This window comes from Megascapheus bottae, chromosome 16 (genome assembly GCF_031878675.1).
Source record: "Megascapheus bottae isolate mThoBot1 chromosome 16, mThoBot2.hap1, whole genome shotgun sequence".
NCBI lineage: Eukaryota > Metazoa > Chordata > Mammalia > Rodentia > Geomyidae > Megascapheus > Megascapheus bottae.
Genome location: NC_143524.1, coordinates 48,341,608 through 48,365,690, shown reverse-complemented (window position 1 = coordinate 48,365,690; position 24,083 = coordinate 48,341,608). Strand labels below are relative to the sequence as shown.

The 24,083-nt window shown below is 42.4% G+C and overlaps 1 protein-coding gene across 1 annotated transcript in view; it reads left to right on the top strand.

The window, feature by feature from the left end:
* Positions 1-24,083, top strand: part of Tenm4 (teneurin transmembrane protein 4) — a 716,831-nt gene that overhangs the window by 138,891 nt on the left and 553,857 nt on the right. Inside the window, exon 2 of the mRNA XM_090348503.1 lies at positions 1,605-1,660. The gene's annotated coding sequence lies outside the window, so the exon portion shown is untranslated. The remainder of the gene's footprint in view (positions 1-1,604; positions 1,661-24,083) is intronic.

The following is a 24,083-nucleotide window of genomic DNA, read 5'->3' as shown; positions in this document are numbered from 1 at the left end:
ATCAAGTAGACACAGTGGCCTTCTAGACAGGGCAAACAGAGATGGAGAGAACCGCAGTTCAAAATTGGCTTAGTTCAAAGTCGCAAGCCTGTGATTCCAGCTACAAGGGAGGCTGTAGATAGGAGGATCCCAATCAAATGCCAGTGCAGGACAAAAACTCGACACTACCTAAAAAAATAGGCTAAAAGGAGCCAAAAAAAGGCTGGGGGTATTAGTCAAGTGATACAGCACCTAACTAGCAAGGTCAAGGCTCAAACCTAGTATTGCCAGGAAAAAAAAAATCTAAAACTACAGTAGGGCAAAAAAAAAGAAAACAAAAAGAAACATGAACTTATCTATAAAATTAGTAGGTGATAGTGGAGGTGATACGTGAATGTGGCAGACAAGACTTTGGGTAGGAGATCCCCAGATGACTGGATGACTGCAGAAGGCCTCAGATGGAGTATCAGGCCTAGCCTGGCTGCTGTTCTCTCAACTCTGAAAGTCTCCTCAGGTGTTTCTGGAGATTATGAGACAATATCTGTAGATATTATCAGCTCGGTAGCTGTCACAGAGTAAGGGATCAGACTTGAAGATTTCATTTCCTCCTCCTTGGTCTCTTCATTTTAAGTTAAGCGAGTATATGATGCTGGCCAGGCAGTTTCCTTATTTCCCAGATGAGGTAGCAGATTGCAGACTAAGAGATGACACTGTTCCTACTCTGCCGAGCCCTGGTGTAGATGGTGCTTTCCAGAGACCAGGCCATAAAGGGACTAAGTAGTGGGGCAAGTGATAAGAGATGGATAAATCGTCATCTGGTTACTTTGGGGGTTTTATACATCATTATGGCTCCTGCTCTGTAAAAATGAAAAACTGAATAGGAGAGAAGTGGGGATTGAAATAAACAGGTGTCAAAAGTGATGTGCTGAGGTCCTAGTTTTTGCTCTACTTCTCCTGCAGTTCTTCATGGTCTCTTGTATGCTGTAAGTGCCCATATGATTGGAAATCTTCATTTTCTTTTTTTTTATTGTAATTAGTAAAAGGGTTACATGATATTTGCCAGATAGAAGGTGCATTAATTCACATACATTGATACCCTTTCACATGTCTTGGTACCCATTTTTTTTACATATATATATATATATATATATTTTTTTTTTTTTTGGCCAGTCCTGGGCTTAAGCTCAGGGTCTGAGCACTGTCTTTGGTCTTTCTCAAGGCTAGAGCTCTACCACTTGAGCCTCAGCACTACTTCCGGCTTTTTTCTATGTATGTGGTACCGAGGAATCAAACCCAGGTCTTCATGCATGCTAGGCAAGCACTTTAACCACTAGGCCAAACTCCCGGCCCGAAATCTTCATTTTCTATACCAAGTTTTGGATGTCATTGGATGTTCCTGCTTGACCTATAACTATTAATTATCATGCTTAATTTTTATGATCACACTTCATTTTCTGCATGAATGAAGTGTGATCCTCGAAGAGTTCCTTAGCAACTCTTAGAGATTTCCTTAGTTGCATGGGATCATAAATATTTGGTAGCCTATATAAGATGTACACCTGCTGGTACGTGTCAGTTCATTTGAGCTTCAGAGATTCATTGCAGTTTGTCTTCTTGTCTTACAGATGGAAAAACTGAGAATCAGAGCAAGCTAGAGATCTCTCAGACTCTGGGGCACTAGGTAAGTGATGATGTTGAAAGTGAGCCTCAAATAAGATATACTTCTTGTCTTTCTCATCTTACTGCTACCAGACCCATTGCTCAGTCCTGGGACTTTTCTATGGTGTGTGATTCAAATATGAAAACAGGCAAGTCACATCAAGGCATTTGGGTTTTACTGGCACTTGTTTCTGCTTATTCCTGTTATTAAGTTGGACTGTTTAACAGGAGAGTTTATGAAGACTTCCTAGGCCTTGTCTGGGCTTTCACTGGGTCTCCCCCTGGGAAGAGTAGAGTCCATTAAAACCTGTCTTGTATTGCAGCTGGTATGACAGTCCTTCCATGGACCAAAGTGTTTAGTGAGTCTAGAGCAGAGAGCACTGGATTGGGGTGGGGGGCGGTGTCAGCTTTCAAACCCCACCCCTTGTTCCCATAGAATATTTAGTGCTAGCCATGGTGCTGTGGAAACAACAAGGTAAACACAGCATTCAGCTTTGCCCTGGAGGAGCTCACCGTTCTGCAATTGATATGGGATTTTGTGATCATCCCACACATTTGTAAACTAGAAAGCAGGGATTACTATTTTTTTTAACATTACTCAGAGCTGGCCAAGGGTGGGAAGGAAGGGCGGGGTAGTGCTTAAAATCTAGACTTACAAACTCCAGAGCACTCATTCCACTAATGATTTTAGCAATGGGGGGATTTTAGCATAGTCAATATACTGTTGGGAAGATGGGCTCTTGGATGGAGTCCATGCTGATGCATGGGCATTTTCTGCACAGTTCTTTCCTTTTGATTCTGAGAGAGTAGGCAGCCATGGGTTCTGGACAAGCTGGTCACCAGAGGGGAAGCTGCTAAGGTCCAGGACTGTTTTTTCTAAGTGTCTGGGATTTAGCATATCAGACAGGATCTGCCATGGGCCAGGGGACACAGTCCCCTTCTTGTGCAGTGATCCTGCTGGAGGCTGCTGCTCCCCACCAAAGCTTAAAGATCCTGGTAGCTTCTGCCTTTAGAGAGCCACCTTGCCGCAGGCCCAGCGTGGAGTGTGGTAGGGATTAGAAGCTGTGCTGTTTGTTTAGGAGAAGGACAACTGCTTGCAGATGAAGTTCTTGGGTTCAAAGTCTGGAATTTCAAAGAGTGCAAGAATAACCTCTGAAACTGACCTGGTTGTTTCTCTCTCTCTCTCTTTCCCTTTCTCTCTCTCTCTCTCTCTCTCTCTCTCTCTCTCTCTCTCTCTCTCTCTCTCTCTCTCTCTCTCTCTTTCTCTCTCTCTCTCTCTTTCCCTATCTCTCTCTCTCTCTCTCTCTTTCTCTCTCTCTCTCTCTTTCTCTCTCTCTCTCATCCTTTGATGTACATATCATAAGAGAGCAGACAGTGTGTCTGCTAGATGGGATATGGGATACATGGAGAATGGGACTGTGCATGTCTGTATAACTGTATGTCAGTCTTTGTATGTGTGTAAGCCATAGAAAGCAACTTTTACAAAATTAGAAAGCCCTGATGTGTAAACATCCTTTCCCATAACTCCCAACCCCACCCATCCCTGTATAATACCTGGCTCCATTTTCACACATGTACATCGAATACTTTGACTGTGTTGGACCAACTTTCTCCTCTCCATTTATCCCCACCTTCTTCCCCTTGACCTTGGATACTGAAACAACACATGTTTCAGCTTCCTGATATCCAGTTGTTAAAACTGTGTTGTTTGGAAGAGTTACACCACTGCAGTCCTCACCTGTACAGACTATACTTCAGTCAATATGTGTATGTATGCATGCATAGAGTATAAGTTTTTAACAGGATGTCAAAATAGGCTTTTATTACACCTCATTAAACTCCTTGATGACAAGGGGAAGCCAGCCATTCCTTCCCCTGGCTGGGGTCATCTATTCTCCTTTTCCCTCTTCTTTGGGATCATATAAAGACATCTGTTGTTTGAATTGATCTCTCCTGGCCCTTGCCCCCGTCCTGTCCTCTGCCACCAGCATTCCTATCACAGGGCTGTGTGATCTCTTTGCTTGTTTTTCTACAAACTAACAGGGCTAGTGTCCAGGTTGACAGATGATAGCTGTAGTGCACCGGGAACCTGAGCTCCTGGTGTCTCATGAAGCCCCAGCAGGGAACTTTAGGGTCTTTGTTCAGGAGGTGCTCTGAGTCAACAGTTCTAGGGCCCAGTTCTTTCCCCGTGGCTCACTTTCAGCTGCAGCCACTCAGCAGGACTATGTATGTATGCAAAGTCTTTCCTTCTTGGGTTGAGTTTCCCCTTGTCCTACATGGGATGATGTGACGGCCTGTTGAAAGGCAGGTCTCAACGTAGTCTGCAAGCATTTTACCAGGTCTCCTGAGCAGAGCTGGTTCCCAGAGTGATTATCTTTCCTGAGCCAATAGCCAGGTGCTGCGTGACAGGAAAACCAAGCTGACTTAGCAACAGACTTATCAGGCTGCACTACAAGAATGTTCATTCGTGTAAACAGGCCTGGCTTCACACAGTTTTGTTCCAGTCTGTGCACTGACTCAGCTGGGAGCTGGGGCTTTCTGATTCAGTGTTGCAGAGGCAACACATTCCTAGGGTGCAAAGCTCTGACTGCATCTTTTCTGTTCATCCCCATAGTGGCCTAGAAGAAACTGAGTATTTGTGGTCTAGATAGAAGGCCTTGCTCCAGGCAGCCAGTTACCCATCTGCAGTATCTTTGTCTTAGAGCAGGCATGCATTTGGTACCTAGTTAGGCTCTCTGTCTGTCTGTATGTCTATCTAGGTCTATCTGTCTGTCTATCTATCTATCTACCTATCTACCTGCTGTCTATGTACTGCTGATACTGGGGCTTGAACTCAGGGCCTATACATTTTATGTTACCTTTTGGGCTCAAGGCTGGCACTCTTACCACTTGAGCCACAGCTTCTAGCATTTTACTGGTTCATTGGCTCTAAGAGTCTCGTGGACCGACTTTGAATCATGATCCTCAGATTTCAGCATCCTAATGTAGCTGAGTCATCAGTGCCTGGATTTGGCCTTTCATTGAACCAATCTGGTCTACATTGTTCATGTCATTATATACTGCTGTTGAGGTGTGTCCCCTATTTGGCAACTGAGACCCCAAAACCACCATGCATTCTACTAGTCAAGCCTCTGCCAAGGGAAAAAAGTCATCTTTTCCTAATTCCCAAAGATACAATAAAGGGGACTGGTCGTGCCTCTGTCCCTCCTGGCTTCTGTTTCCTTGCTTTTAAGATGATAGATTGTAAAGGAGATTCGTGATAATCCTTAAGCTATACCTGGCAGATACAGAATAGCTGTCATTAGTAGTTGTCATAGTAACATGGTAGGAGCCAGGAGAATGGTACAGTATCAATAATGGTTATTTTTGTAGTACTTGATATTTTTTAAGGTTCTTTTACATTTGATTCTTTTAGCAACCCTACATTAAAAGCAAGATTGGATTACTGTCCTGGTTGGAGATAAGGAAACTGGGACAAAGAGAAATGTAATGTGACTTGTCTTCTGCCCACCCCTGAAGGCCTGGCCTGGTGCCAGCATGAGCCATCCATGCCATGGTATGGGGGTTGGGGAAGCCCAAAGTATCATCCTCTCTCAGAACACAGACGTCTCTTTGTCTCCATCCTCTCAGCCTGATCATCCACCTTCAGTTTGGAAAGCCTGCCTCTTTATTTGGGATATTCTGCCTTGTTCTTTACAGAAATTTGATCGACGTGGCCAGCTTCTATTCCTTGTGGCTACAGTCAGTGGCTAAGAATTCGATCCAAACCAGAAAAGCCATTGTATTTCAATCCTACCCATACTGCAGTGGCCCTGTTGCTGGCCTTGGACCTCCCCAGACAGACAGTCCAGGGATAGGAGATGTTAAGTACCCAATCCTAGTCTTCCATGCACTCTTAAATTTCTGCTTTAAATGCTTATTCCACCTCTTTGGTCAACACATATTAATAAGCATCTACAGTGATGTTTTGTATCTTTTTTCAAGATGAAGCAATTAAGTTTCAAAAACAATAAAGAGTTAAAATCACATAATCATTTAGTGACAGTGTTTGGACTTGAACTGAGATATTTAAATGGAAGAATTGATCCTCTTGGCTTATACAAAGTATGTAACACATAATGGCCAGTACCTATCACCCCCCCACACACACAAATGCTTCACTGATTAGTGGTAGCTCTTTTGAAAATAACTATTAATAAAGCATCTGCAAGAAGTGGAGGTGTGGCTCAAGTGCTAAAGTGGCATCCTTGAGCAAAAACTCAAGCAAGAGCATGAGGCCCTAGTATTTATTATCCCCCCACCCCATATACACAAGTACCTGCCATGCGCATTGTAGCTATTGGTTCTTCTGTGGTCCTCTTCCCTGTATGTTAAGGTTCTTGAGGGTAGAAACTGGATGCCCACAATGTTAGCATCATACAGCTTTTATGGTAACTGAGTGAATGATTGATTTATAAGGAGTAAATTGTAAGCTCTGTGCTAGGAATAGTGCTCAGTGCTTTACCTTTGCAATCATGTATTGGTTGGCAATGAGTAAATTCTGAGAACTATGAGATTAGATGATCTCATGGATTACAAACACCATAATAAGCATTGCCCAAGCCTACACAGTACATAGAGCCATCACTCAATCGCCTGTGCAATAAGTGTAAGATATACAAGCCTCCTGCTGGCATAATATAGCATACGGTTTTATAGTAAACCATTTTTAGTAAGAAGGAGTTCACTCTTAAAATAATAAAAAAAATATTACACTATATAAATAAACCAGTACCACAGTCATTTATAATCAACATCTAGTACTTCTCACCATATATCATCATGTGTTACATGTCTTGCAACACAGTAAGTTTGTTTATACAGTGTCATCATAAGCACATGACCAACGCATGAAGCTCCGATTGAAGAGGGCCATGCTACTAGCAGTAAGAGTTGTTTTTTTTCCATTTCATTATTATCTTTTCTGTGTTTGTATGAGCAAGTATTGGGGTGTGAACTCAGGACCTGTAGCCTTGTCCTTTACTTTCTATTTTCTCTTTTCTTTTCTTTTTCTTTTTTGCATGAAGCTGATCATTTGTCTCCCAAGACACATCACTACTTCCAAATTTTTGTTGAGTAATTAAAGATAAGAGTCTCACTATCTTTGCTGCCTGGGCTAGTTTAAAACTGTGATCCTCAGATCTCAGCCTCTCAAGTAGCTAGGATTACAAATGTGAGCCAGTAACATCTGTCCTATTATAATCTTGTGAGACAGCTGCTGTATGTATGATCCATCATTGCCTAGAACATCTTTGTATGACTGTTGACTGCTTGATTTTTCCCAACAAGATAATAAGATACTATTTTTATAACCATTTAACCTAAAGGCAACGTTTGAACACGGAGTCACTTTCCCAGAGTGCCCTGCTGAGTACTGGCAGAGCTGGGATGGATCCAGGGGCTGATGGGAGAGCCAGTGCTCAGGGGAAGTCCTGTCACACCACATGTCACCATGTGCCTCAGAGCCCCAGCCCAGGCCTGTATTCCTGCAGGGATTTCCTGTGAAGCCACAACTCAGACCCAGAGCCTGCCATCCAGAACTGAGTGAGGTTTCCATGTAGAAGGGATGAAGCTGGTGAAGACTGAGTACCAATTGTCATATATGAAAGACAGTGTGTAAAGCCCAAAATAAAGTTAACGAGAAAATGGTGTATTTCCTGGGGAAATACATCTTATCTGTAAGCTACAAGTGAGAGCAAGGTCAGCATCTAGAGGTCCATTCTTCCCTTTCTTCCTTTCCTTTCCCTCTGCTCCTCTCCCCTCCCCATCCCATCCCTTCCTCTCTATTCTCTTCCTCCCTTTCTCCTTTCCTTCCTTCCTTCCTTCCTTCTTTCCTCCTTCCTTCCCTCCCTCCCCCCCTCTCTCCCTCCCCAATCCCTTACTATGCTTTACAAGTTGGCTCAGGCTCTTCTGCCTGCTAGGCTGGAACCCTATTGTTGAGCCATGCCTCTGGCCCCGTTTTTCCTCGGTTATTTTTGGGAGAAGGCCATCATTCTCACTGCCTGAGCTGTGCTCTGCCTACTTTTAGGTTCCCCGTCATCATTATGATTGTAGGCATGTGCCGCTGCCTCCAGCTCCCCTCTGTGGAGATGCAGGCTCATCAGTTTTTCTGCCTGGTTTCCCCTGGCACCATGGTCCTTCCCATCCCAGCCTCCCACATAACTTGGGCACAAATCTCTGGCACCCAGCTTGAGAGGCACATGCTTTAGAGTTCCCTGGAGAATATGGGAGCTTGTTTCCACAGCACTCTCTGGGGGAATTTCTTGGATTTGCTACGTCCACTACAGCTAGTTCATTGGTGAGTGAGGCCAAGTGTGAGGGAAAGAAAGGTCTTGGTGCAGTGCTCTCAAGGGAGGAATTTCCCACAAGGCGTCATGGACCAATGGTGTGTTTCATCATGTGCAGTGCCATCTTATGCAAGCCAAAGAAATGGCACTCCAGTTTCATTGCCACAAGATAATTGACCCCCTGTGACTTTACCCAAAAGGTAGCAGGAGCATGTGAGTTTTGTGGAAGTAAAGTAGCAGAAGCCAAGAAAGAGAGGGGCTCTGGGGCTAGCTGGTGTGTTGCTGCTAAGCAATGTCTGCAGTGCTTTCAATCCCTCCACCTCAGGGCTTCAGTGTCACTCAGAAGTTACTAGTTCACCTGGTCATGTGGGGTATGGGCGATTCGACCATCTCCCCACCGGCCAGATCAAAAGCTATGGTTTTGTTGCAGTGGTGCATCTGGCAGCTGGGCCTGTATTTGCTGTTTCAGTCTCTATACATCTTGGCAGAATGCAAGAGACACCAGGCCTTATTGCCTACCTGTAGAGGTGAGTCTCAGGCTTGCCTGTCTGTGCAGTTCTAAACAAACATCTCCTCAAAGGAAAATGCTATGCCAACTTCTGGCTTCAAATTCCTCAGGTACATTATCCTACTCTTACTTTTCCCTTTTTTTGAAAAAAAAACAAACAAACATAAAAACCACATTAGACAAAGGGAATAGCAGAAGGCATTTTAAGATAAGTAAAACACATGTACTGGGGACTCAGATCACGGTTTCATGCCCAGGTTCTGCTTGTCATTAAATGGTTTGACCGTAAGGAAATTGATAATATTCTGCTTCAGTTTTCTATTTTGAAAAATGGGGAAATGACTAATATTTACCATGTGACTTAGCAAAATTTTAAGCATTTACTTGGAAGTCCACACGATAGGAGATATCATTATTCTTGCTTTGTCCTACAGATAAAGAAACTGAGGCACTAAATGGCTAAGTGACTTTTCTTTTAAAAAAATGGTCATATAGTTAAATAGTGAGGCCAGACCTGAAACTTGGAGAATGTGGCCACACAGACACAGCCATACCTCTATACTCCCCTGGTTGTGTCTCAGAGATGGGGTAACACCAAATAATTCCCCTAAACATGCTTGGGTAAGTGGCTGGAACTGATCCATGCTCTCTATCCTCGCAAACTATGCCTCCCTGCTTGCTCTGCTTCTGTAGAAATAGCAAGTGCTCACCCATGAATCACAGCACTCCCAACAGAAATAACATAGCCCTTGTCCAGAGGTGGAGGGCATTCAGGTACTAGATTGCTAGATCATCTCCTAAACCCCACAACGCTCTTCAGTGCTTGGTGCATGATCTGAACACCACTGAGATGCTGCATTACAAGAAGAGTGCAAAAGAAGCCCTGGGAGGAAGTGTCCTGAGCTAATTTCAGTCCTCTGTAGAAATACCACATTGCCCTCTAAGAGGTAGAGTTAAGAATTCCAGATTCCAGTCTAGGGTCTGCAACAAATTTACTGGGTGATTTGGGTGATCATTTAACCTCTCTTTTGTTCAAAGCAAGTAATTACTTTAAATGGTCACTGTGTCAATAATACATATGCCTATGTGTATATTCCTATTCTAAGAACATCTCGTTAATGAGAATCTTTGGCATATATTGTTCATTGGTGTGATGACACCCTGAGTCTATAATGATTTCATCAACTGAATTGTGGGTAAAGGCTTTTCGGTTCTATAATTAGAGGTCAGGAGGAGTGATTAGAAAAGAGGGGAATAGAATCAGTCCAGCAATTATAGATAGCTATAGAAAGCTTCTAAACCTAAAGCAACACTTTACTTCTGACCTAGGCAAGGAAGAAAAAGAACAGAGAACTTATTTTTGAGTTTTCTTGCCACCGAGAGAAAAGGAGAAAGCTGCTGGGTTATATCATTTGCTTACATCCAGTTATCCTTGTGAAGGAAGTAAGCACAGATAAGGAATTATTAGCTAGGTGTAGGGAGGTACAGCTAGTGCAGAAATGGCAAATGCAGATGTATTAGAGGGAGTTCCCTTGGATGCAGGTTTGGATTAGATATTTATGTGCAGAAAGTTGAAAGGGGCAGGTGCATAGTATCCATGCCTGTAAGGGAGAAAGAAGCAGGCTTGACTGGAGGGAGAAGCTGAGCTACCACACACACATAACCAAGGTGAGATCCACTGAGATGAGCTGACCCTACCCCACTCAAAGAGCTGGGATGGCCCTTTCGAGAGCTCACCTCAAGTCAAGGGTACTTGGCCTTACTATCTACTGCAGGTATGGCTGTCAACTGCCCACTGTGTTCCTTTGAAGCCATTCCTACAGAGGGAGGCCAACAGGAGTGGCCCCTCCAAATGGAGGGGCTAACACTTGATGGGTACCAAATCCATCATTCCCACCATGTAGGCAGCCATCCTTCCTAGCCACCCACTTCCAGCCCCTCTGATTATCGTCTTGCTCTTTTCCGGTGTGTACCAATGCAAGGGTCTCGGAACCTTTCCAAATGCAGTGCTCTGGGTAAATGTTATCAATTGGCTGGAATTCACTCACGGTGAGGAACTTACTGCTACTTTTGCCCTCTGCATCTGTAGGAGACATTTATTGATGGTGTAATAATAAGTCTTCAATGTTATGATTGAGCTTTCAAAAGCAAATAGTTGGCAGACCTTACATATCTACTGGAAAATGTGATTTTCTTATACTTTTTTTTCTCTTATTATGGCTCTGACCACATTCCATTTGAACATTGACTTATTTTCCTCTTGCCCTACTAAATGCACTTTTCTCTTGATTCATTTCTGTTTCCCTTGTCTTAAAACATGCAGCTATGGTTCTATCACTTGGTCTTATTTCAGCTGGCACCAATTCCCCAGCCACCCAGCTCATCAGATTTGTCCTCATGACCTTTGTAACAACAACGCAGCCATTCAAACTAATGAAGAAACCAGAGAAAACTCAGACATATCAGTATGTTTTCTGATGATGAAACATCTCGCAAGAAGTAGTGCTGGATTTTATCTTACTTAGGTATAAGTTTCCTAAGTCAGTGTTCTGTCTTGGTCTTTGAGACCCTTGACTCTTGCTGGCCTGAGAATGCCACAAACTTCAGTTAATCTAACAGATCCTTGGACATCACTGTAAGTGATGAGAACTACCCCATTATCCCCATTTAAACTTCATGAACATCCCTCAGCTGCTTTCCCCTCAACCAGGTGCTTATGCACTTCTGGGCAAAACCAGGCCCTTGGGCCTGTAGATGTTTCATTCAATTCTGGAGACATTCTAACAGCGAGGAGCCTTTGAGATCACGCACTTTCTGTCAGAGTCGATGGGTTAGAGCTGAGAGTGAAGCCAACTAATGGGCTGGTTATGGCTCTTGATAAATGAGACTGTGGTCATTCCAGCTGGCCTGCTGCCCCAGGCTTGGCAGAACCATTGAAGGACCCACTAGATCTCTGGGCCAAATGCCTCTGCTCAGATCTGTCATCATCCTCCTTCAAGGAAGATGCATTTGTTACAAAGAGGTCTTTAGCTTTTAGCACCAGGCAGGTTCTATCAAAACTAAAGAGCAATCAAGTAGTTGCAGTAAGGAGGAGCTATCAAAGCCAGGATTCTGTGACTAATCTTAAGCTAAACTTTTGAGCATACAGTCATAAATCCAATGATCCACCACTGACCCTGGAGATTTGGGCTCCTGTTGTTTTGTGTTATCTATTTTGAGTATTATTTAACACGCATGCCTCCCTTCACTCGCTGATGTGTGATTTCTGAGTGGTTGTGGTCAGTATGTGGATTTTGCCTTCTGCCCTTGTGACTTCTTAGTACAGGATGATGGCATGCTCAAAGTGATTTTCATCTTCACTTTTGTGTGTGACCTTGGAGAGATCATTTCTCCTCAGTGTCAATAGAGAAAATTCCCACTGTAATATTTCAACCACCATGCAACTACCATGCTGTCAGCAAAGCCACCATGTCACATGGGTACTCCACCCTTGATATCGGTACAGAAAGTGTGTGCTAGGGTGATCTACAGAGCTCAAAAGTTTCTTCAAGGGATGAATTACTCTGTTGGATCATGGTGAAATGGATGCTTGAGTTTCTTTCTGGCATGTTTTCTCACTTGACCCCAAGAAGGAAGCCAGTTACGTACTCAGTACCTCCTCCTGACATAACTTGAGAAATTCCTCTTCATTGTCTCATTCTTCCCCTTCCAACCATCTTCCTTCTGTGCAGGTGGAGCTGAGATGGCTCAGAAGAGGCAATGTAGAAGGGGCTTCTACCCCATGTAGAAGCCTTGCCAAGAGGAGTCTTCACATTTATTAAAAAAAATAATAAAGCGGGGTGCTAATCCTTCCCTTGCTGGTGTGTTCTGTGAACCTCTTGGAATAACACATATAAAAATGCACCAAAGCCCTGAGCACCAGTGGTTTACACCTTTAATCCTAGATACTCAGGAAGCTGAGATCTCAGGATGGCGATTTAAAGCCAGCCAGGGCATAAAAGTCCATGACTCTTATCTCCAGTTAACCACCAGAAAATTGAAAGTGGTGCTGTGGCTCAATATGGTAGAGAAGTAGCCTCAGGAACAACACCCAGGCCAAGTTCAAGCACCACAACCAACAATTTTTTTTAATGCACCAAAAAACAAGCATATGCCCATATAAAGATGAGTGGTTATGGCTTCTGTCTTCTACCAGTCTTCACTTGTTAGGTTATCCTCTTCACCAATAGCTCCAGACACAACTTCAGAAATATGTTTACTTCATGTGCATAGCTTATTCAATAAGCTCTTTATGGATAGCTTTCCTATTACCCTTCCCAATTAACTCCTTTTACTTATTTATGCATCTGTCTTTCTCTCTAACCTCCAGTATATTTGAGGACAAGATCTCATCTTGATTGCTTTATAGCCCCAATATGTAGCAGATGGTTCATAATTGTGTCAATAAATAAATGGAGAGAAGGGAAAATGAGTACCATACATACCTGCCACATACTGCTCTAGACCTGAAAGGCCTCATGCAATCCTCATAGCAGCTCTGAAAAATTGATGTTATTTCCATTTCTAGGAAAAGGTTGTGGGAGGCGGGGGGCGAAGGAAGGAAAAAGAAAATGTGGCCTAGTTAGGTAAAATCCCCTACCTAGAAGAATGAGAATTGAGAGTCTAAAGGTGAAAGTTCAGCTCATTGTCTTTTGTAATAAATTTTGAAATTTATTTTCATTTATTCTTAAGTAATTGTATAAGGGGATTTCAATATGACATGTCAGTTTATGAGTATAATGCATCTTGATGAGTATCACCTGTTTAATCATTCTCTCTCATCCCTTTCAGCCTCCAGCCCATTTTTTATACTGGGCTCTCTGTCCTCCACCCCATCTCCTTTCTTTTTCAGATGTTTATTTATTGCACAAGTAAACAGGCAAAATAATATTGTATATTTAATGAATGTTAATACTGTAACATTTAACACTATATTATAATGTTATTGCACAAAATAATGGGAGAAGAAATAAAGATCACCTTCTTTCTCACTGCTTCGAACAAGTCAGCTGTTTTCATTTTCCTACATTCCCTGTAGTCTCTTTCTTGCCTATTTTTTTTACAACAGCATTATTGAGACACAGTTCACATGCCATAAAATCTACCCTTTTAAAATCTACAAGAATATTCAGGGTTGTGCAAGCATCATCACTATCTATTTTTAGAACATTTTATCACCCCCAAAAGAAATGGTGCACTCATGAGCAGTCATCCCTGTCACCCACATCCCATGCCCTCCCCCCCACTCTGGCAACCATTATTCCACCTTGTCTCTCTCTGGACCTACCTATTCTAAGCATTTGGTATTGATTCTATTGATACATTTATATAAGATGTTGCCTTGATGTCTGATTTCTTTTGCTTTCCATAATGTTTTGAAGGTTCATTTGTGTCTCAGCCTATGAATGTACAAACACACACACACACACACACACACACACACACGCACGCACGCACACGCCACATTCTGTTGGCTCATTTATAAGGCATGTAAGTTGTTTTTAATAACTTGGCTATCGAAGCTGCTATGAACATTTGTGTACATGTGTGCATATATTTGCAGCTCTTTTGAGTATATCTTGCACCTGGAAAATGACATCCTAGGTCAGATGTAATATATGATTCTGTGTTTGTCATTTCCAGTTTAAAGGTAGCATCACCCATTTACAATTCCAACAGAAACAAATGACATTTCCAATGTTTCCCACATCATTTCCAACACTTTTTATTATTTTTGTTATTTTAGGCTTCCTTATGTATGACATAGAAGCTCTGATAGCTTGGATTCAATTTCCTTAATGTCTAATGATGCTATTACATGTGATTATTGGAAGCTTAAGCAGTTTATTTAAAGAAATAACTGTTCAAGTTCTTTGATTATTTCCTAATTGGGCTATTTGGTTGTTTTAGTTGTTGACTTGTTAGAGTTCTTTACACATTCTGGGTGCACATCACTTATATATGATTTGTAAATCATACTATGAGTTCTTAATAATATCCTTTGAAGGAAGGGATGAATTTTATTAAGTCCAATGTGTATCTTTCTCTTCTTCTTTTTTTTTTGCTTGTACTCTTAAAATTACATCTAAGAAACCAGGGCTTAGTCCAAAATTATAAAGATGCATTCCCAGATTTTCTTATGAGTTTTGTTTTCTACATTTTGGTCTGTGATCTGCTTTGAGTTAATCTTCATATTTTGTATGATGTCTGGATTTCACTGTATTACATAATTTATCCTATTTCAGTAACATCATTATTTTACTTACTGAATTGTCTTGGTACTCTTATCAAAAATCAGTTGATCATAAATTCAGTTCTGGGCTCTCAGTTCTATCCCATTGATAATATAGTTAAGTATTTTTATGGTAATGTTAGGTCATCTTAATTATTGTAGGTACAGCATAATTTTTAAATTGGAAAGTATGAATTGTCCAAATTTTGCTTCTTTTTCCAAGATTGTTCTATGTCCCATGCCTTTCCATGTACATTTTAGAAACCACATGTTAATTTACTTCTTCCTTTTCTTCATTGTTCCTTCCTTCCTTCCTTCTCTTTCTTTCTTTCTTTCTTTCTTTCTTTCTTTCTTTTGTATGTGACAGTGCTAGTGCTGGTGTTTGAACTCATGACTTGAGCACTAAGCTTTTTTTACTTAAGGTTAGTGCTCTATCACTTGAGCCACAGCTCCACTTCTGATTTTTTTGGTAGCTAAATAGAGATAAGAATTTCAGGGACTTTTTTGCCCAGGCTAGCTTTATACCACAATCCACAGATCTGAGTATCCTAAGTAGGTAGGATTACAGGCATGAGCCACTGGTGACCAGCTGATTTGGGTTATGGATTCATTGCATCTGTCTCAATATTGTTATCTAAACAATATTAAGTCACTTAATCTATGAATATGGGATGTCATCCCATTTTTTTAAGTTTTTAGATTTTATTTCTATGATGTTTTATAATAGTATAGAAGCTTTTAACTTTTTTCCTTAAATTTATTCTTGACTATTTTATGCCATTTGGATGTTATTATAAGTATAATTGCTTTCTTGGTTGCATTTTGTATTATTACTAGTATATAGAAATACACTTGAAGGGTGTGTGTGTGTGCATACATGCATGTGTGCTTTCTTGTGTGTGTGTGTGTGTGTGTGTGTGTGTGTGTGTGTGTGTGTGTGTGTGTATGAGTGCCTGTACCTTCACACTTGCTGATCCTGTGGCTTAAACTCAAGGCCTGAGTTTCTTCTTGCTCTAAGCAAGTACTTTACTACTTGAATCACAGCTCTACTTATGGCTTTCTGGTGGTCAGTTAGAGGTAAGAATTTCTTGGACTTTCTTTCCTGGACTGACGAAAAACCGCAATCCTCAAATTTCAGCCTCCTGTGTAGCTAGGGTTACAGGTTTGAGCTACTGGCACCCATCTACATTTGAGTGTTATACATTGATCTTGTATCTTGTCACTATGCTACATTTATTAGTTCCTATCATCCGAATCTTTTGGATTTTCTATGTACATAAGGTCATATCATCTTTGAGTAGAGATGGTTTTATTTCTTCTTTTTTTCATCTGAATGTCTTTTTCTCCACTAATTCCCTTAGACTCTCCAGTCTAATACTTAATAAAAGTGATGAGAGCAGACACTTTGTCTTATTTCTAATCCCAAGGGAAAGCTGTCAGCCTTTTAACATTAAGTAGGATATTACCTATGAATTGCAATTTGGCCTCTGTCAATTTGAGGGTTACTTCTATTCATGAAATAGTATTGGATTTTGTCAGATGTTTTTTCTGTGCTTTTTCTTGACTTCATGTATGGGTTTATCCTTTATTGTCTTAATATGGTATATTTAAGCCCGTTTATTGGCATTTGTATGATAAACCAATCTTATATTCCTAACCTAGTCATGGTACATAATTGCTTCTCTATGTTGTATCATCTCAATAGGATTTTATTGAGAATTTCTTCCTATATCTTTTCAGAGAATATTGATTTACAATTTCATTTTCTTGTGATATCTTTGTCTAGTTTTGGAATCGGAATCATAAAATGAATTGTGAAGAGTTCTCATTTCTTGCAAGAATTTGTACAGGATTTATGTTTGCCTTAACTCTTTTTTTTTTGAAAACTTTAAAAAGTTGTGATAAGAATAAACTTACGACAGTTCATAGTTATGTCTTCTCATACACTTGTGTCAGGAAAAAAACATCTACAAACACTAAAACTTGACAATTGACTTGAAGACTGAAAATTTCCTGGTGGACAGGACAGTGAATCTCTTGCCGTTATTCCAGACAAGATGCTCAACTGGGTACTGAGATTGGACTGATGGCATTCCTGCCTCTCAAACAATTTTAAACATTGCAGCACAGATGCCTAGATGGATTCTCCTTTGAAGCAAAACATTCTCCTCCATAACAGAAAACAGATTGGCCTCTCTACCACATGCTGAATAAGACCAATGCTTACACCATTATCTCCCCTGGAATTTCTCCTTATCCTCCTAGAAAATCAAAATATCCACAAGTATTAATAGCTCAGTATCCTGGAGGTTAACAAAAGGGTTGAGTGTTTGTTTTTGTTACTTTTTTAACATGTGAAATACTTGGCTGAAACTGTCTGTGGCAGAGACCGAGAGTCTAAGATGGCAGACTAAAATACAGTCCTTTTACTTGAGTATAGATAACAGTGTCAGTCTGAACATTTATAAAGGGGAGACTTGGAATTGTATTCATTCTCACATTTATTCAGTCACTTCACTGAACAGTTATAGGCAACGGTTATATGTTAAGCTCCTTTACTGGGCCAGGCATACCGCTCACTGAAATGTCTGCTCACACAGAAAGGAACCCCTGAGGGCCCTTGCCCCAGAGGAACCCTGATATGGAGCAGGGAAGAAAGTTTCGAATTCTTTACAATTAATCTCAAGCATGGTCATGGCTATAATAACAAGTGCATGAAGAGCACAGAAATGCGGAGGGAAGAGAGGGGGGGGGTCAGGGATGAACAAGATCAGAAGCAATGTGTTCTACATGGAATTTTGAAGGCTGCATAGCAGTTTGCCCAGTGAGAACCATATAGAGCCAAGAGTGCCATGAGTGTAGAGTCTGTTCACATTGAGAGGACATTCTCAAGGGCTGAAAGGAACTACTAATGGAGAGAAAACCGTGGCAAGTCATAAAGAGCTGTATGTTTAGTGAAGCACAAAGTGTTTAAATATCTGTGACTGTGTCTGGTGGTCCTAGCCAGGCAGGACCATTAAAACTAGACATGGTGGGGCTGGGAGTTTGGCCGAGCATGCACGAAGAGCCAAGTTTGATTCCTCGGTACCACATACATAGAAAAAAGCCAGAAATTGTGCTGAGGCTCAAGTGATAGAGCTCTAGACTTGAGAAAGTCCAAGGACAGTGCTCATACCCTGAGCTCAAGCCCAGGACTGGCCAAAAAAAAAAAAAAAAAAAAAGTTTAGACCTTGGAGATTTGTTCCTAAGTGGAATTGAGGTTTCCTGGGGCCTTATCCAGCATCTTCCGCTTTGAGGGACTTGATTTCCCACCCACAATCCCTTGGAAGGCCACTGTAGCTCAGCAAGTGACCAAAAACGGTCAAAAGAGTGTGACCTTGTTTTGACCTTGATGTATTTATTTCTAAGCTAGGATAAGTAACTCTGAATTTACTTTCTTCTTTAATAAAATAGAGATATTTATTCTCCCTCCTACATTGTGATAATGTAGGAATAAAAAAATAAAAGCTCTCCAAAAGTTATGTAAATCCCCACTTGCCAACTAGACCAAGCGAGACCAATACACATATGAGACCACTTATGCTGTTACCTACACTGACTGGGGTTCAAGTCCACCTTCATCACTGGCTGCTCCATCATGGGTAGGCCATTGAACTCTCTGAGTCTGTTTCTTCCTCAGGGAAAAAAAAAATGAAATGACCCTAAAACCTCCTCCTGTGGAGTATAATGATTCCCCTGCCCTCCAGGCAAGTCAGAGTTGCTGAGAAATTGCCTTTGAATCTGACTGTGAACTTGGAGCTTTGCTTTTTTCCCACCATGGGGGTTCCTCGAGGGCTGGGTGGCACCTCCCTCTGCTCTCTCTCTCTGTGCAGCCTAATGCTATGCTTGACATGCGGACAGTCAAATGTTCTTACAGTTGAAATTTATTTCCAACTCTTAATCCTTTTACTCATTCCTACTTTCTGGTTGGGGGAAAAATAGTTGGCTGTGACCTTTTTGAAATCTAAATAAATCAATAGAGAAAGATGATTTATTTTGCAGAAGGAGTAAACTCAGTAGGAATCCATTTGGGGCTTCCAGGAGGGAGCAAGCAGGCAGGACACACAGATCCCACTTCCCTAACCTAAGCCTTGCCGCTCCAGTTTCTCCAGCTGAATAGCAGTGCAATGTCTCTTGTGTCATGGCATGTTAGTGTTACCTGAGAGAGTTATATCCTTAATGATGCTTTTTGCCCCATGGCCCTCCAAGAAAAGAGTTTGGGGAAGGTTAAATGGGACACGAGACTGCAGGAGCCACAGGCCAGAGGCTGAGGGTGTGAAGAAAGGGGAATCACACCCTGGAATGTGTCCCAGGACACATGTTTTAGCAGCAGCCCACAGGCAAGTTTAGTCTAGTGTGTGCTTCAGACTCACTTCTTTTCCCATTCTGGTTCCAGTGGGTGACACTAGCTGCTTCTGTTGTTGTCATCCAAATAGGAAGAAGCAGATAAAGGAACTCACAAGGGCAGAGCCAGGATCTGGACCTATGGCTGGGCCTTCCACCTCCTCAAGAGGCTGAGATTTGTGGGAGTATGATTCAAAGCCAACCAGAGCAGGAAAGTCCATGAAACTCTATCTCTGATTAATCACAGAAAAACCCAGAAGTAGCACTGTGAACCAAGTGGCAGATTGCTAGCCTTGAGCAAAAGGAGCCTATAGAGAGTGCCCAGGCCCAGAGTTCAAGCCCTCGGTCCAGAAAAAAAGAAAGAAGAAAAAGAGAGTTTTTTGTTTTGGTTTTTTTTATTTACTTTATTTCTTTTTTAATATTTTTATTGTAATTAATAGAAGGGTTACATTACATTCACCAGATAGAGGGTGCATTACTTCACAAATATTGATACCCTTTCTCATGTCTTGGTCCCCATTTCCCTGCCCCCACCCCACCCCTCATCTTGTTTTCCCCCCTTCCCTATCCTATTTCAAATAACCAAATAAACATATATGTAATATATCAGATAACAAGGTGAAATACTGTAACAATATGAGATAACCAAGGGACAGCAAAAGAGAAGAGAAATAACATAGTACATTAAGAACAACAATCACTCATTATATGGCTTTTCAGTGAGAATCCATTTGCTTTTATTTATTTTTTCTATGTGGTACCAAGGAATCGAAACCGAGTCTTCCTGCATGCTAGGCAAGCACTCTACCACTAGGCCAAACTCCCAGCCCCAGAAAAAGAGAGTTTTGAGGTGCATCTTAAAAGTTGAAGAAGCAAGGGGGTTCAGGGCTTGAGTGCATGGCTCACACATGTGTGGAGTATAGAGAGCACACAGGTATAAGGCTCTGGGACTGATCCTCAGCTCTGCAAAAACTAAAGTCTAGAGGAGCTGCAGGCAGAAAGTCTAAGACTTGGCAGGCCCTGGATTCCAGAAGAAATGTGGAGAAGTTTGGTGGTGCAAGAATAGTGAGTGACATGCAGGTGCAGAAAGTGAGAGGGAGCATGGCAGCTTCTTGCTTGCCTGGAAGGGCAGCAGGTAGGGCTATAAAGCAGAAGTACTTAAATCTTTTCAAGTGCTGGGGAGAACAAATAAGGTTAGCCTAAAACAGCCTTTAATTGAATTAAGTCATTGACTAGTCATCCATTGAAGCACAGCTGGGTGCTTCCATCTTGCTGGGCTCTAGAATAAAGAAGTTGGGCTTCAACCTGAGTAAGCTGATTCTGACTGTCTTCTGAAAGCCAACCTATCTGATGTTCCTCTCAGGAGAGCTGAGTTCCCAAGGGCTGTGACTCTGTTCTGGCCTGCAGCACTTCCTCCAAGGCTTTCTGGGATGAAGTGATTATGAAATACATTGGAAATGAACCTCTAACCTTAGAGAATTCTCGGAGACTGTCAGGTTGGAATACTACAAGCAATCCCAGCTGTCAGTGGCCTTCTACTTCAGATGGACCTTCATCCCTGGATCCACCACCTGAGACACCCAAAAAACTGGACCACAGGGATGGAACAGAGAAGGTGCACTTAGTGGCCAATGTTGTCATACATATACCTGCCTGTTCCATGTGCATGCCTATCTGGCCTGTACATATGGGGTACATCTGGGTCCTGTCTGTATCCTTGGACTCCTGTGCACTTGTCTGGTATACTTTCACAGGCAGATGTGTCTGTGAGATTTCTCTTCAGGCTCCATTGCTTTTAGAAGATGAAGAACTCCTGCCTCCCCTTGAAAACAATACTGTTGTTTGTGATTTCCTGATGGTGACAGTGTCACCACACTTGCCTGTCACTTACGCACACGCATGTGCACATACACATCCAGCATCACCCAGGAGTCCCGAGTTCCAAGAATTCCTGAGAGACTGCAGTGGGCCGCTTGAGCAGCTCACAAATGGGCTTGTGTCCTTCCCTGGAAAAACTGTACAGGATAGGTTTCTAGAAATGAGCTGCTAGTAGGGGATTAACTTCAATCAAATTAAGCAAAGATGAGAGGAGATGATTTGGGGTGCTGGGCTAGATGCTGTTCTGTTGGTAATGCTGCTGTAATGTCTGGAGCCTGGGAAATCTTTCTGCAGATCTCAGAAATCCTACCACCTTCTTCATTATAAGGGGGCCTTGGTCTTTTGTTCCCAAACCTTAATCCAAATACTCATGGTGGGATGGACTACATAGGAGGTCGTTTCAAGAATAGGAAGTCTGAACTGGGCATCATGCGTGGCTCAAGCCTGTAATCATAGCTACTCAGGAGGCAGAGATTTGAGGATCATGGTTCAAAGCCAGCCTGGGCACAAAAGGATCTCAGACTCTTATCTCCAATTAACCTCTAGAAAACTGGGAAGTGGGGCTTTCCTCAGGGGTAGGGAGGTAGCCTTGAGCTGAAAAGCTCAGGGATAGTACCCAGGCCCAGGGGTAGGGTGGTAGCCTTGAGCTGAAGAGCTCAGGGACAGTGCCCAGGCCAAGTTCAAGCCCCAGGAACCACAAGATAAAAGAATAAATTGGTGTGATGGGTCATCATTCAGTGCTTCCCAGGTGGGCTCATTTTCCTGGTGGAGACAAGCTTGGAACTTAGTGTTTCTAGAATATCAGCCATCTTCCTTGACATAAGGGACTGATATTACTATCCTCTTAAGCATTAACAAACTCCCAGATCCTCTTGTCTTGAATCTTGGTTGAAACAGGCATGAAAAGAAGCATGGAATCAGGCCAGGAGTTTGGCCTAGTGATAGAGTGCTTGCCTAGCTTCACAGAACCTGGGTTCCATTTCTCAGTACCACATGCATAGAAAAGCTGGAAATGGTGCTGTGGCTGAAGTGGTAGAGTGCTAGCCTTGAGAAAAAGCTTAAGGAGAAGAAGAAGAAGAAGAAGAAGAAGAAGAAGAAGAAGAAGAAGAAGAAGAAGAAGAAGAAGAAGAAGAAGAAGAAGAAGAAGAAGAGGAAGAAACAGCAGCAGCAGCAGCAGCAGCAGCAGCAGCAGCATGGAATGACATTTCCCTACTATGACTTACTGGCCACTCTTTCTCCAGCCTGTTTACTCCTCTCTTGAGGAGGAAGCCCTTATTTGCATGATGTGTCCTGAGGAAAATTTGTCTTTTCTGGCATTTTTTGTGAAGAGGACTTGCAAGCCAGTGAGCCAGACTCAGCAGGAAGGTTGCAATGGACCTTTAGTTAAGTAGTGTTCACTCTGCTCTCTGTCCCTGCCTTATGTTTACCATCTGCATCTGTGGACCAGGATTAGGAGAACATTAAAAATAAAGACCTCCAGGCCGGGAGTGTGGCCTAGTGGTTAAAGTGCTTGCCTAGCATGCACGAAGACCCGGGTTCGATTCCTCGGTACCACATACATAGCAAAAAGCCGGGAGTGGTGCTGAGGCTCAAGTGGTAGAGCTCTAGCCTTGAGAAAGCCCAAGGACAGTGCTCAGGCCCTGAGCTCAAGACCAGGACTGGCAAAAAATAAATAAATAAATAAAATAAAGATCTCCAGAAAGCAGTGCTAACTCTGAGGGCTAGGAGGCAAGCACCTTGGAGTTCCTTTACTTGCATCCCCACTCAGTCTTAGACATTCCTAATCACTTACTCCAAGTTACAGCACTATGATTCTAAGTATGTTTGCCATCAGAAATAGCCTGTTATCAGTGTGTTGAAAAAGAAATGCCCCACCAAACTGGATGGTAGTGCTTCACATTTTCAATACTAGCTGCTCAGTAGCTAAAAACTAAGGATCAAAATTAGAAGGCAATTCAGGCAATGAAGTCCAATGAAGTCTTTGAACCCTTATTTCTAATTAACCAACAAAACACCAGAAGTGGCAGTGTGGCTCGAGTGGTAGAATGTCTACCTCAAGCAAATCACTAAGGGACAGCACTCAGTCCTTAAGGTTAAGCCCTCTCCTGGGCATTGGTGGCTCACACCTGTAATCCTAGCTACTCAGGAGGCTGAGATCTGAGGACCATAGTTCAAAGCCAGACTAGGTATGAAAGTCCATATGACTCTTATCTCCAATTAATCACCAGAAGACTGGAAGTAGTGCTGTGGCTCAGTGATAGGGCCCAGGCCCAGAGTTCAAGGTCCATGACAGACAGAAAAAAAAAAAAGTCGTGAGGGGTATAGGCAGGAAGGAGGTAGGGAAATGTCTCACCAGTCAACAGACCTGATGGTGTGACAAAAGGCTATGGTTTTAGAGTCATAAAGTCCCTAGTTCAAATCCTATCTTTGTAGTGGTGAGCTGTTTGTCAGAGTGCAAGTTACCATCATGTCTATACTTCCCCGATCCTCAATGCCCTCATTTATAAAGAAGAATGATAACCTTCCCCTCTGCAAGGGATGCTTGGAAATGCAGTGAAATCCTACGTATGAAATCCATAGTGTTAGCCCTGGCTCAGAGTAAATTATCAACAAATGTTAGTGCCCCTTCCATCTGGAAGCTGACAAATTCAATTAACCAGACCCACCCATTCCCACCCCCACCCCCTGCAGTTCCCCAAACGTTGCAGCTCACAGAATCATAAATCTTGTATTGAAAAGGAGCTTCATAAATCACCTGGCACAGCCCCCAGTGGTGGAGCTGTGGTGTGCTTGCCTCCGTGTATTCCCCAAGTCTTGCTGGCTCAGCCTGCGATCCTTACTATACACAGAATTCCCATCAGCACAGCCAAAAAGAAGGAGTGTGGCTATCCGTGGTTACCACAGAAGGGCTAATATTAGCTGGGCAGCAGAATGGGGATATGCCTATATTTAGAATCTGTATCTTCAGCCTTTTCCTGAGGCAGCCTGGGTGAAGGGACTAAAGGAGGGGTAGTTGCTAGGAGGAAGCCAAGCAGCTGTGCTGGGGCTTTCTTCCTCACTGCTGGATGACTTCCTGTCT